We start from the raw sequence: 10,285 nt of genomic DNA, 5'->3' as shown, positions 1-10,285 counted from the left end.
GACTCAGCCCACACCGGCACGGTCACCATGGCAGCAACGTACATAGGATCCGGGCTCTTTGGCTGATTACATCCTTGGGAATCTTATTTTCAAGCTCCCCTCGTCCTCCGTCGAACAGACCTGGGCAAATGGAATGGGAGCCTCCCCTGTTTCCGCAAACCCTTCCACTGGCTCCTGTTTTCATGCTTATCAGAACTCATTGGTCATTTTTGTTTGATTCCTCACCTTCTTCTGGCAGCCCTCATCCTACACCCCATCCGGCCCCCACATACACACAAAAGGGGAAGGAACCTTTTCAATCCACGTTAAACTCCAGAGCCCAGCACAGCCTGGAACAAAGCTCTCTGGCTGTCCTGCAGTGAGCAGCGGTGAAAGTCACACTGGCCTCAGATGGTGCTCTGCAAGGATCAAGTCTCTGTCCCAAACCTGGGGCCTCCAAGCACTGGGCTGGACTTCCTCGCTTTGCATTCCTTCTTGAACCTATTCTGTACCCCACTCTCTCTCGTTAGGTTGCCAGTGAGAACCTTCTTGGTTCTTTCATTAATATTTGTCTTGGGTTCCCAGGCCCACACTTCCCCGTGTCCGTCCTTGCTCTCCTGCCCAGCTTTTCCTCTCCTTCTCTGAACCCTGCATCCTGTATCCTCATGCTGCTCCACCTCCCCAGGCCTTGGACATTGCGTGCTCTCCATATGCTTTTCCGATGATATCATGGCCCTCTACCCTATAAGTACCATATTTGCATCTCCAGCCTGACCCCTTCCTGAACCCCAGACCCTCCAACTCACTGCTTATTCACAGAAGCCACTTGCAGTCTAATAGGCAGCCCCAACAACACATGCAAAACCAATGCCTATAATCCCAGCCCTTTGGGAGGTGGGTGGATCACCTGAGGTCAGGAGTTCAAGACCAGCCTGGCCAACATGGTGAAACCCAGTCTCTACTAAAAATAGAAAAAATCAGCTGGACATGGTGGCAGGTGCCTGTAATTCCAGCTACTCAGAAGGCCGAGGCAGGAGAATTGCTTGAACCCGGGAAGCGGAGGTTGCAGTGAGCAGAGATCACACCATTACACTCCATCCTGGGCAACAGAATGAGACGCCATCTCAAAAACAAAAACTTAGAACTACCTAGCGCCCTGCCAAACCCACTGTTTGCTTAGGTCTTAGCAAATGGGCATTCTGTTCAAAGCCTCGAATCATTCTCCACTCTTCCCTTTCCCCCACCCCACATACCAGCCACCAGTATTCCTGCCAGCTCCACCTTCAAAGTGTTCAGGATCTTACCACTCCTCATCACATTGTCTTCCTCCAAGTCACTGCCCCGACCCTAGATTCCCTGTTATCCCCGCACCAGCAGCACCCATCACCCCTGCCACCCAACCCCCTGTAGACACCTCAGCCTTCTCTTGGTTCCGGCTGCATGCTCTCTTTCTGATGGTCACATATCGTTCAGACAGGTTTTTCTTACCGCCCTTTCTAAAACTGTGCCAACCCCACTCCAGCGCCCTCTGTCTCTTATCCCGCTTTGTTTTCTTTATAGCATTTACCACTCTTGAACATGTTTTGTTGTTGCTGTTGTGTTTGTTCTTAATGTGCTGTCTGTTTTCTCAGAGTAAAATGCAACCTCCATGATGGAAGTGACTGTGTTATTCACTGGTATGTTCCTAGCACACTAGTTCCCAGCAGTGCCTGGAATATAAAGGTCTTTAGTAAATATTTCTAGATAAATGAATAAAATATTGGACTGAGGTTTAATAAAATACATCAAAATACCAATTTTCTTTTTTTTTTTTTTTTTTTTTTGCGACAGAGTTTCGCTCTTGTTACCCAGGCTGGAGTGCAATGGCACAATCTCGGCTCACCGCAACCTCTGCCTCCTGGGTTCAGGCAATTCTCCTGCCTCAGCCTCCCGAGTAGCTGGGGTTACAGGCATGTGCCACCACGCCCAGATAATTTTTTGTATTTTTAGTAGAGACGGGGTTTCACCATGTTGACCAGGATGGTCTCGATCTCTTGACCTCGTGATCCACCGGCCTCGGCCTCCCAAAGTGCTGGGATTACAGGCTTGAGCCACCGCGCCCAGCCCAAAATACCAATCTTCTTACTCATAGAGAGATCAGATTTAGCAAAGTATGGCAGTGGACCAAATCCAGCCTGCAGCCTGAAATAAAATCTTAATAGAACACAGCCACCTCCATTCATTTACATACAGTCCCCGGTTGCCTCCACGCTAGCCACCATGGATGAAGAGCTGTGACAGACTGCATGGCCCCCAAAGACTGAAATATTTTCTAACTTGCTCTCTACAGAAAAAAATGTGCCAGCCTCTTATATAGATATACTTCCTACCTCTTCTTATGGTTTAACAATTAATAAAACAGGCTGGGCACGGTGGCTCACGCCTGTAATCCCAGCACTTTGGGAGGCCAAGGTGGGTGGATCACGAGGTAAACCTGGCTAACATGGTAAAACCCCATCTCTACTAAAAAATTAGTTGGGTGTGGTGGCACCTGCCTGTAATCCCAGCTACTTGGGAGACTGAGGCAGGAGAATCTCTTGAACCCAGGAGGTAGAGGTTGCAGTGAGCCAGGATTGTGCCACTGTCCTCCAGCCTGGGAAACAGAGCGAGACTCTGTCTCAAAAAAAAAAGTAGTAAAATAATGAACGTATTAAACAATTATCGCATAGTTAATCCATTAATACATACTTATTGGAAAAAAATAAAATGTGCAGAAGTGTGTAGTGTACAAAGTGAAAGCCCTCTTTCCACAGCCACTGTTCCAGCCCTCTCGAGGAAGTAGCTTGCTAGCATCTGGATTACTTCCAGGCCTTTTTGAAGCATTTCCACGCAAACCTCTGTACCTCTTGAGTGAGAATTAGTTTTGTTTTTGTTTATTTTTTAAATTGGAAAATAAAAATTGTATATATTTGTGGTGTACAGCATGATGTTTTGATATATGTAGACACTGCGGGATGGCTAAATCAGGTTAATTAACATATGCATCGCTTCATATACTTATCGTTCGAATGAGTTTTGTTATCAACATCTTGCTAGACTTGGAAGGAGAAGGAAAACTTTCCATCTGTTCCTGTGCTCTGACAGTCTGAATAACAGGAATCAGATGTTCCTTGAAGGTTCTCTAGCATCCCCCATGACACCAACACCACCTGAATCTGGCGCCTGTGCCAGCCTGGATTGCTGACTACCTTTTCAATTTCTTCAACAGAACCAGCAAGAATCTGGGTCTTCTGACTCTTTTGTTAATCGTAGTAATTTAGATTTTTATAAAAATACTCATTTCATACATACTTTCAAGTTTATTTCTATATAGTTGATTACAAGTATTAAATCTCATCCCTATTTGTAGTTATATTTCGCTTCTAATTCTTCCTCTTTTTTTTTTTCTGGGTCAGATCTGCCAGTGGTTTGTCAGTTGTATTAGCTGTTTTCAAAGAACTCAATTTGGGGCTTATCACACTTTATTGTTTGCCCTGTTTGTTTCATTAATTTCTGCTTCTATATCTTAAAATTTCTACTTTCTATGCTTTGTCTGCTAACATTTAGAGTTCACTTATTTTGCCTTGTCTTCTTTTTTTTTTGAGACGGAGTCTGACTCTGTCGCCAGGCTGGAGTGCAGTGGTGCAATCTTGGCTCACCGCAACCTCCGCCTCCCGGGTTCAAGTAGCTGCCTCTGCCTCCCAAGTAGCTGGGACTACAGGCGCACACCACCATGCCCAGCTAATTTTTTTGTATTTTTAGTAGAGATGGGGGTTTCACCATGTTGGTCAGGACGGGCTCGATCACTTGGCCTCATGATCCGCCCGCCTTGGCGTCCCAAAGTGCTGGGATTGCGAGCCACCGCGCCCGGCCTTTGCCTTGTCTTCTTACGCGTTTTGGCCACGCCCCGCTGGCTTTACCACACTGAGCCCTTGTCCCCATATAAACTGCAGGCAATAGCAACCATGGTTTCCTGCTTTACACCTAAATAACAGAATGGCTCTCTGTTTTGTTTTGTTTTGATCTCCAAATACATATAACTTTTTTCTTTCTTTTTTTTTTTTGATTGTGGATATTCTTTTCTTTGTTATTTCTAATTTCTGTTTTTATTGCATGGCAGTTAGGAAATTAGCCTGAATGTTTTCCACTTCTTGAAATTCATTGAGACGTTCTGGTTTATTACCATGTTAATTTTTGTAGATAGTATATGTGTACTTAAAAAGTGTGTGGATTCTACACTGAATAGAATCCACTGAATATAAAATTCTGTATATTACTATTGAATCAACCCCGTGATCCAAATATCTAAAATTGCCTTTGTCTGTTGAATCAGTTCTTTTCTGAGAAAGCTACTAACTCTCTCATTTTGACTGTTAACTTGTCAATTCATTTTTCTTTATGTTTTGATAGCACTTTGTTCAAGCATAAAGATTCATTGCTGCTCTAGTGTCTTCATATTCTTATGTGTAAATATAAAAATATGTCCTATATAGTATTTTTGGGCTCGGCACTGTGGTTCATGCCTGTAATCCCAGCACTTTGGGAGACCGAGGCGGGTGGATCACGAGGTCAAGAGATGGAGCCATCTTGGCCGACATGGTGAAACCCTGTCTCTACTAAAAATTACCAAAATTAGCTGGATGTGGTGGTATGCACCTGTAATCCCAGCTACTCCAGAGGCTGAGGCAGGAGAATCGCTTCAATCCGGGAGGCGGAGATTGCAGTGAGCCAAGATAGTGCCACTGCACTCCAGCCTGGTGGCAGAGAGAGACTGCGCCTCAAAAAAAATTTTTTTAGCTTTAAATTCCGTTCGGTTTCACATTTCTCATCTTTCACTGATTTTGTAAACATGTGACTACCTTGTCATTTACTTTTCAACCTTCCTGCATCATTTTATTTTAGAATACTTTTGTGTTAATGTGGTTTCATGTTTTATTTACTTATGTTTTTAGTGACAGGGTCTCCGCTCCGTTGTATGTATTTATTTTTGGCATGTCTGATGGCCCGTTAGTAATATTAACAGTGATAGAAACATAGCTAAGTGGTATTGGATCCTACTCCATGAAGGGACTCTCCTGAGCGCTTTACCTGTGTTATTTTACACAGTGCTCAGACCTATCCTGCAGGGAGTTCATCTGCTTGTCCCCAGTTAACAGCTGAAGAAACTGAGGATTTGAGTCGTTTTGTGACCTACCCAAGATCAGAACGCCAGTAAAGGAGTGGGCAGGATTTGAACCCAAGTTCTCTGTGAGCCATTACACATTGATCATATTAATTATAATTGCTGACACCTACTAGATCAAACCTAGATTCTTGGGTTCACACATGCCAAACAAATCAGTGTCACTTCTGTAAAATAATACTTGAAGCAAGAAAAAAATATAGAGATTCACACTGAATCTTGTTTATGTTTATGTTTAGACTTAGACCTGTAAGTATGAAAATGTGCTTATAGTTACAAGTATTGGTAAAATATGTGTAAGTGCCTTTTTATATTTAAATTTGATTTAAAAGTGCCGACAGTGCCTTTAACATTCTCAAATTTTCGTAGGAGCAATAGTTCCTTCAAGAAAAATTCTTTTCAGTCAGGTGCTGTGGCTCGCACCTGTAATCCCAGCACTTTGGGAGGTCAATATTAGTCAGAAGTTCAAGACCAGCCTGGCCAATATGGTGAAACCCCATTTCTACTAAAAATACAAAAAATTAGCCAGATGTGATGGCGCACACCTGTAATCCCAGCTACTCGGGAGGCTGAGGCAGAAGAATCACTTGAACCCAGGACGTGGAGGTTGTGGTGAGCCGAGATTGTGCCACTGCACTCCAGCCTGGGCGACAGAGCAAGACTCCATCTCAAAAAAAAAAAAATTATTTTCTTCACACTTCATAAATCTCATTAAAAACAATTGTTTTCCAATAACACCTACCATGCTAAAAGCATTTATTTTTCCAGACTGCATTTACCGGAAGAAATGCACAAACTACAATTGTTCAGAATAGGAGAAATGTAACATAGTGCTTAGCGTCCTACGGTAGTACCCAAAATTATCCAAATTGCTGTAATTATTGTGAAAAAAGTAATCACTGTACTTGCTCAATATTTAAAAACAGAATTTATTGAGAATCCGTATTGAACAGATCTGAGTTCTGGGAACATTTTAAAATTTAATATTGTCATGTGAGCTACTAATACTTTGTTTACATTTTCTGAATTAACACCCTTCTAACAGCTTACAGTTAAGTGTTTGTAATAGACCATGACCCGGCTTTGCCGGCTTGAGGCTACAGTAAACCACAATCCTCACTGAACACAAGGGCAGAGCTATATCACCACTAGATGGTGCTACAAAGTGATTATTAAATTCCACATCATGTGAAGTTAGCATTGACAGTGATATTTTTTCTGAAAGGAATAAATCACTCTCAATAGTCTTACTATCCCCATTAGCACCATCTACTCCTGATTTTAATTTCCTAAATCACCCCAGGAGGAAGAGATGGCAGCCTTTGATGCATAACAAAATCTTTCACATAAAGTTTTTGAGGTTAAATAAAATGTGGCTTCTGGGAAGTGATATTCATTCCCCGGTTCCTTTCACAATTACCTTGAAGCTCAACGATATGTAAAAGAATGTAAATAATAATTTTCTTTTCTTTTCTTTTTTTTTTTTTGAGACGGAGTTTCGCTCTTGTTACCCAGGCTGGAGTGCAATGGCGCGATCTTGGCTCACCACAACCTCTGCCTCCTGGGTTTAGGCAATTCTCCTGCCTCAGCCTCCTGAGTAGCTGGGATTACAGGCACGCGCCACCGTGCCCAGCTAATTTTTTGTAGTTTTAGTAGAGACGGGGTTTCACCATGGTGACCAGGATGGTCTCGATCTCTTGACTTTGTGATCCACCCGCCTCGGCCTCCCAAAGTGCTGGGATTATAGTTTTCATAGCCAAATGAGCAATTGAAAGACAAAACAGCATGAACAAAAACCAATGTTGCCATTCTTCATAATATACATAGTTGACAGCATAACTTTTGTTTCTTTTTGTTAAGTCTTAAACAGAAAGAATGTTTTTATAGATAGGGCGAATTTTGTCTTTATTATTGGTGTCGTTGAAGCAACCAGCTGTGGTTAATACTCCGTTTAATCAAAGCAACGCCGTTCCCAGCAGCTTCTCAGATGGGCTTTAGTACTAGGCTGAGTCACCCAGGAAAACACCGTGGTTTCACTTCAAAGAGTATATGAAGCCAACTGCACTCTGTGCTGCTAAATCTTGCCACTTTTCCCTGGAAAGAATCCACACTAATCATGTGTGAAGGTCATTTTGATTCTGGTTTGTAATATGTAGATACTGTTCCTATCTGCTTTTGTGGTTAATTGGTAAAAATGGTAATTCTGCCAGGTGCGGTGGCGGATGCCTGTAGTCCCAGCTACTCGGGAGGCTGAGGTGGGAGGATCGCTTGAGCCCAGGAGTTCTGGGCTGTAGTGCGCTGTCCTGATTAGATGTCTGCACTAAGTTTGGCATCAATATGGTGACCTCCTGGGAGCAGGGGACCACCAGGTTGCCTAAGGAGGGGTGAACTGGCCCAGATCGGAAACGGAGCAGGTGAAAACTCCCATGCTGATCAGTAGTGGGACCACGCCTGTGAATAGCCACTGCACTCCAGCCTGGGCAACATAGAGAGACCCTGTCTCTAAAAAAAATGTATGTGTGTGTGTGTGTGTGTATAAAATAAAAATAAATAAATAAAAGAATGGTAATTCTCCAAGGCATAAGTCAGCTCGGCTCACAGTGACTCCATTAGAAAAACTGTTTCTCCCTCAACCAACCCAGCATCTGAAAGATTCGCATCAGGTCAGAGAGCAAAAACAATATAGAGAAAAATCTGTGAAATAGGAAATACATTGACTTGAAAAACCCCCAAATTAAATAACTGAAAAGTTATGTTTAAGTTTATAGATCTTTTAATATTTCTATTATGAAAGAACATGTTGTAGTCAGGATTAATCGTTTGGTTCAGTACTCCGAGAATTAAAGAATGCAGCCAGTGTATCATAAGGAAATAGTTCATTGTTGTCTAAATAAAAATTTGAAACTTTGATGCTTACTGACTATCACAGTGCAAAGTGTTGTGGGAATGCAAAATGTAAAAGGTAATTCCAACCCTCAGGAACACATGACCACGCATCCTCATTAAAGAAGCCAAGCATGAATTGTTTAAAACAGTACAAGTCCCCATAAGCCTAGATATCAGACTCAATCAGCAATGCTTAGGGGATTGGAGAAAAGAAGGCTCTTCGTGAGCAAGCATAAAGAGAGACTTTCTGGACACGACGTGACTCGAGCAGCTCACAGGTCTCTGGCTCTGGCCCTGGCTGGGTATTGGAACTGCAGCTGGAAGATCAAAGTTCACTGATGCTCCAGCCCTGCCACAAGGGCTTCTGATTTCGTTTATCTGGGTGCTCCCAGGTGAATCTAATGAACCATTGCCTTAGTGTTGGTCACATGTTTGGCTGATGGTCCAAGAATAGAGCCTGAGCCAGAACGCAAATCAACCACAGCCCTTAACCCAGTGTTTACTTCTGCTGCCAGTGGTCTCACGACATGTCGTTAGCCCTGAAAGAAGCAGCTGGATGACTTCCACTCCAGTGCCGGGCTCTCCTCTCCTTGGGACCACACTTTGGGGCTGGCGTGACTTTCCGATTATTCTATATTTCCCCCTTTTCAATGCACTTTATGTTTGTAAGTAAAAAAAATCAGTCTTCAGGCTGGGCACAGTGAATCATGCTGTAATTCCAGTAACTTGGGAGGCTGAGGCAGGAGGATCACTTGAGCCCAAGAGCTCAAGACCTGCTTGAACAACATAGCAAGACCCCATCTCTAAAAATAAATGTAAAAAAAATTCCATCTTGAGTTTCATTATTTCTGCATTTTGCAGCCTTCTCTGCCTGTGTGTGCCCTTTAGTATAGGAACTGCTGCAGAATATGTGCTCCATAAAATTTTTTTGGCTCTTTATTGTGGAAATTTTCAAACATAAACAAAATAAACAGAATAGGGTAATGAGCGCCTGTGTGCAAAATACCCAGCTTCTGCATTATCAGCATTCTACCATTCCAGGGTCTTCTGTAGCTCCCCCAACTCCCCTGCCCTCACTCAACCATTAATATTTTTACAGTTGTACTGGAGGTAAAATTGACTTGAGCAGCTCACAGATCTCTGGTTCTGGCCCTGGCATACATGGCATATGCCATATCAAAATGCCATTATGACAAAGTGACAAAAATTAACAGTATAATTTTTTTTTTGAGATGGAGTCTCCCTGTGACGCCCAGGCTGGACTGCAGTGGCGCCATCTCAGCTCACTGCAACCTCCACTTCCCGGGTTCAAGCAACTCTCCTGCCTTAGCCCCCTGAGTAGCTGGGATTACAGACATGCACCACCAAGCCTGGCTAATTTCTGTACTTTTAGTAGAGATGGAGTTTTACCATATTGGCCAGGCTGGTCTCAAACTCCTGACCTGGAGTAATTTGCCCACCTCGGCCTCCCAAAGTGCTGGGATTGCAGGTGTGAGCCACTGTATCCGGCCTTATTTTAACAAACACACACACCTCTGTAACTCACATCCCTATCAAGATATAGTAGATTTCCTTCACTCCAGAAGGTTCTTCATGTCCCTTTCCAGGTAACCAATCAGGGGCAACTAGTATGACCTTTCTTTTTCCACTTAAATGAATTTTGCCTGTTCTCAAATGTCATCTAAGTGAAGCACATAGTCTTTACTCTTTTTTGTCCAGATTCTTTTGCTCCACATAGTGTCCATGAGGGTCATCCATTTATTGATAATAAATGTTTTCGGTTGGGTGCAGTGGCTTATAAACCCAGCACTTTGGGAGGCTGAGGTGGGTAGGTCATTTAAGGCCAGGAGTTCAAGATCAGCCTGGCCAACATGGAGAAACCCCGTCTCTACTAAAAATACAAAAATTAGCCAGGCATGGTGGCAAACACCTGTAGTCCCAGTTACTCAGGAGGCTGAGGCACGAGAATTACTTGAACCTGGGAGGCAGAGGTTGCAGTGAGCCAAGACCACACCACTGCACTCCATCCTGGGCGATGGAGTGAGATCCTGTCTCAAAAAAAAAAAAAAAAAAAAAAAAAAAAGGAGAGGAAGTGGAATATGAGAAAGAAGAGGAAGAAGAAGAACAAGAGGAAGATGAAGAAGAGGAGGAGGAGGAGAAGCAGCAGCAGTGGTGGAAGAAGAAATCTTTTTTCAAGTAAAGACCTCTAGACTATAAAGT

Source organism: Callithrix jacchus, chromosome 6, assembly GCF_049354715.1.
Source record: "Callithrix jacchus isolate 240 chromosome 6, calJac240_pri, whole genome shotgun sequence".
NCBI lineage: Eukaryota > Metazoa > Chordata > Mammalia > Primates > Cebidae > Callithrix > Callithrix jacchus.
Note: the sequence above shows the minus strand (reverse complement) of the source record.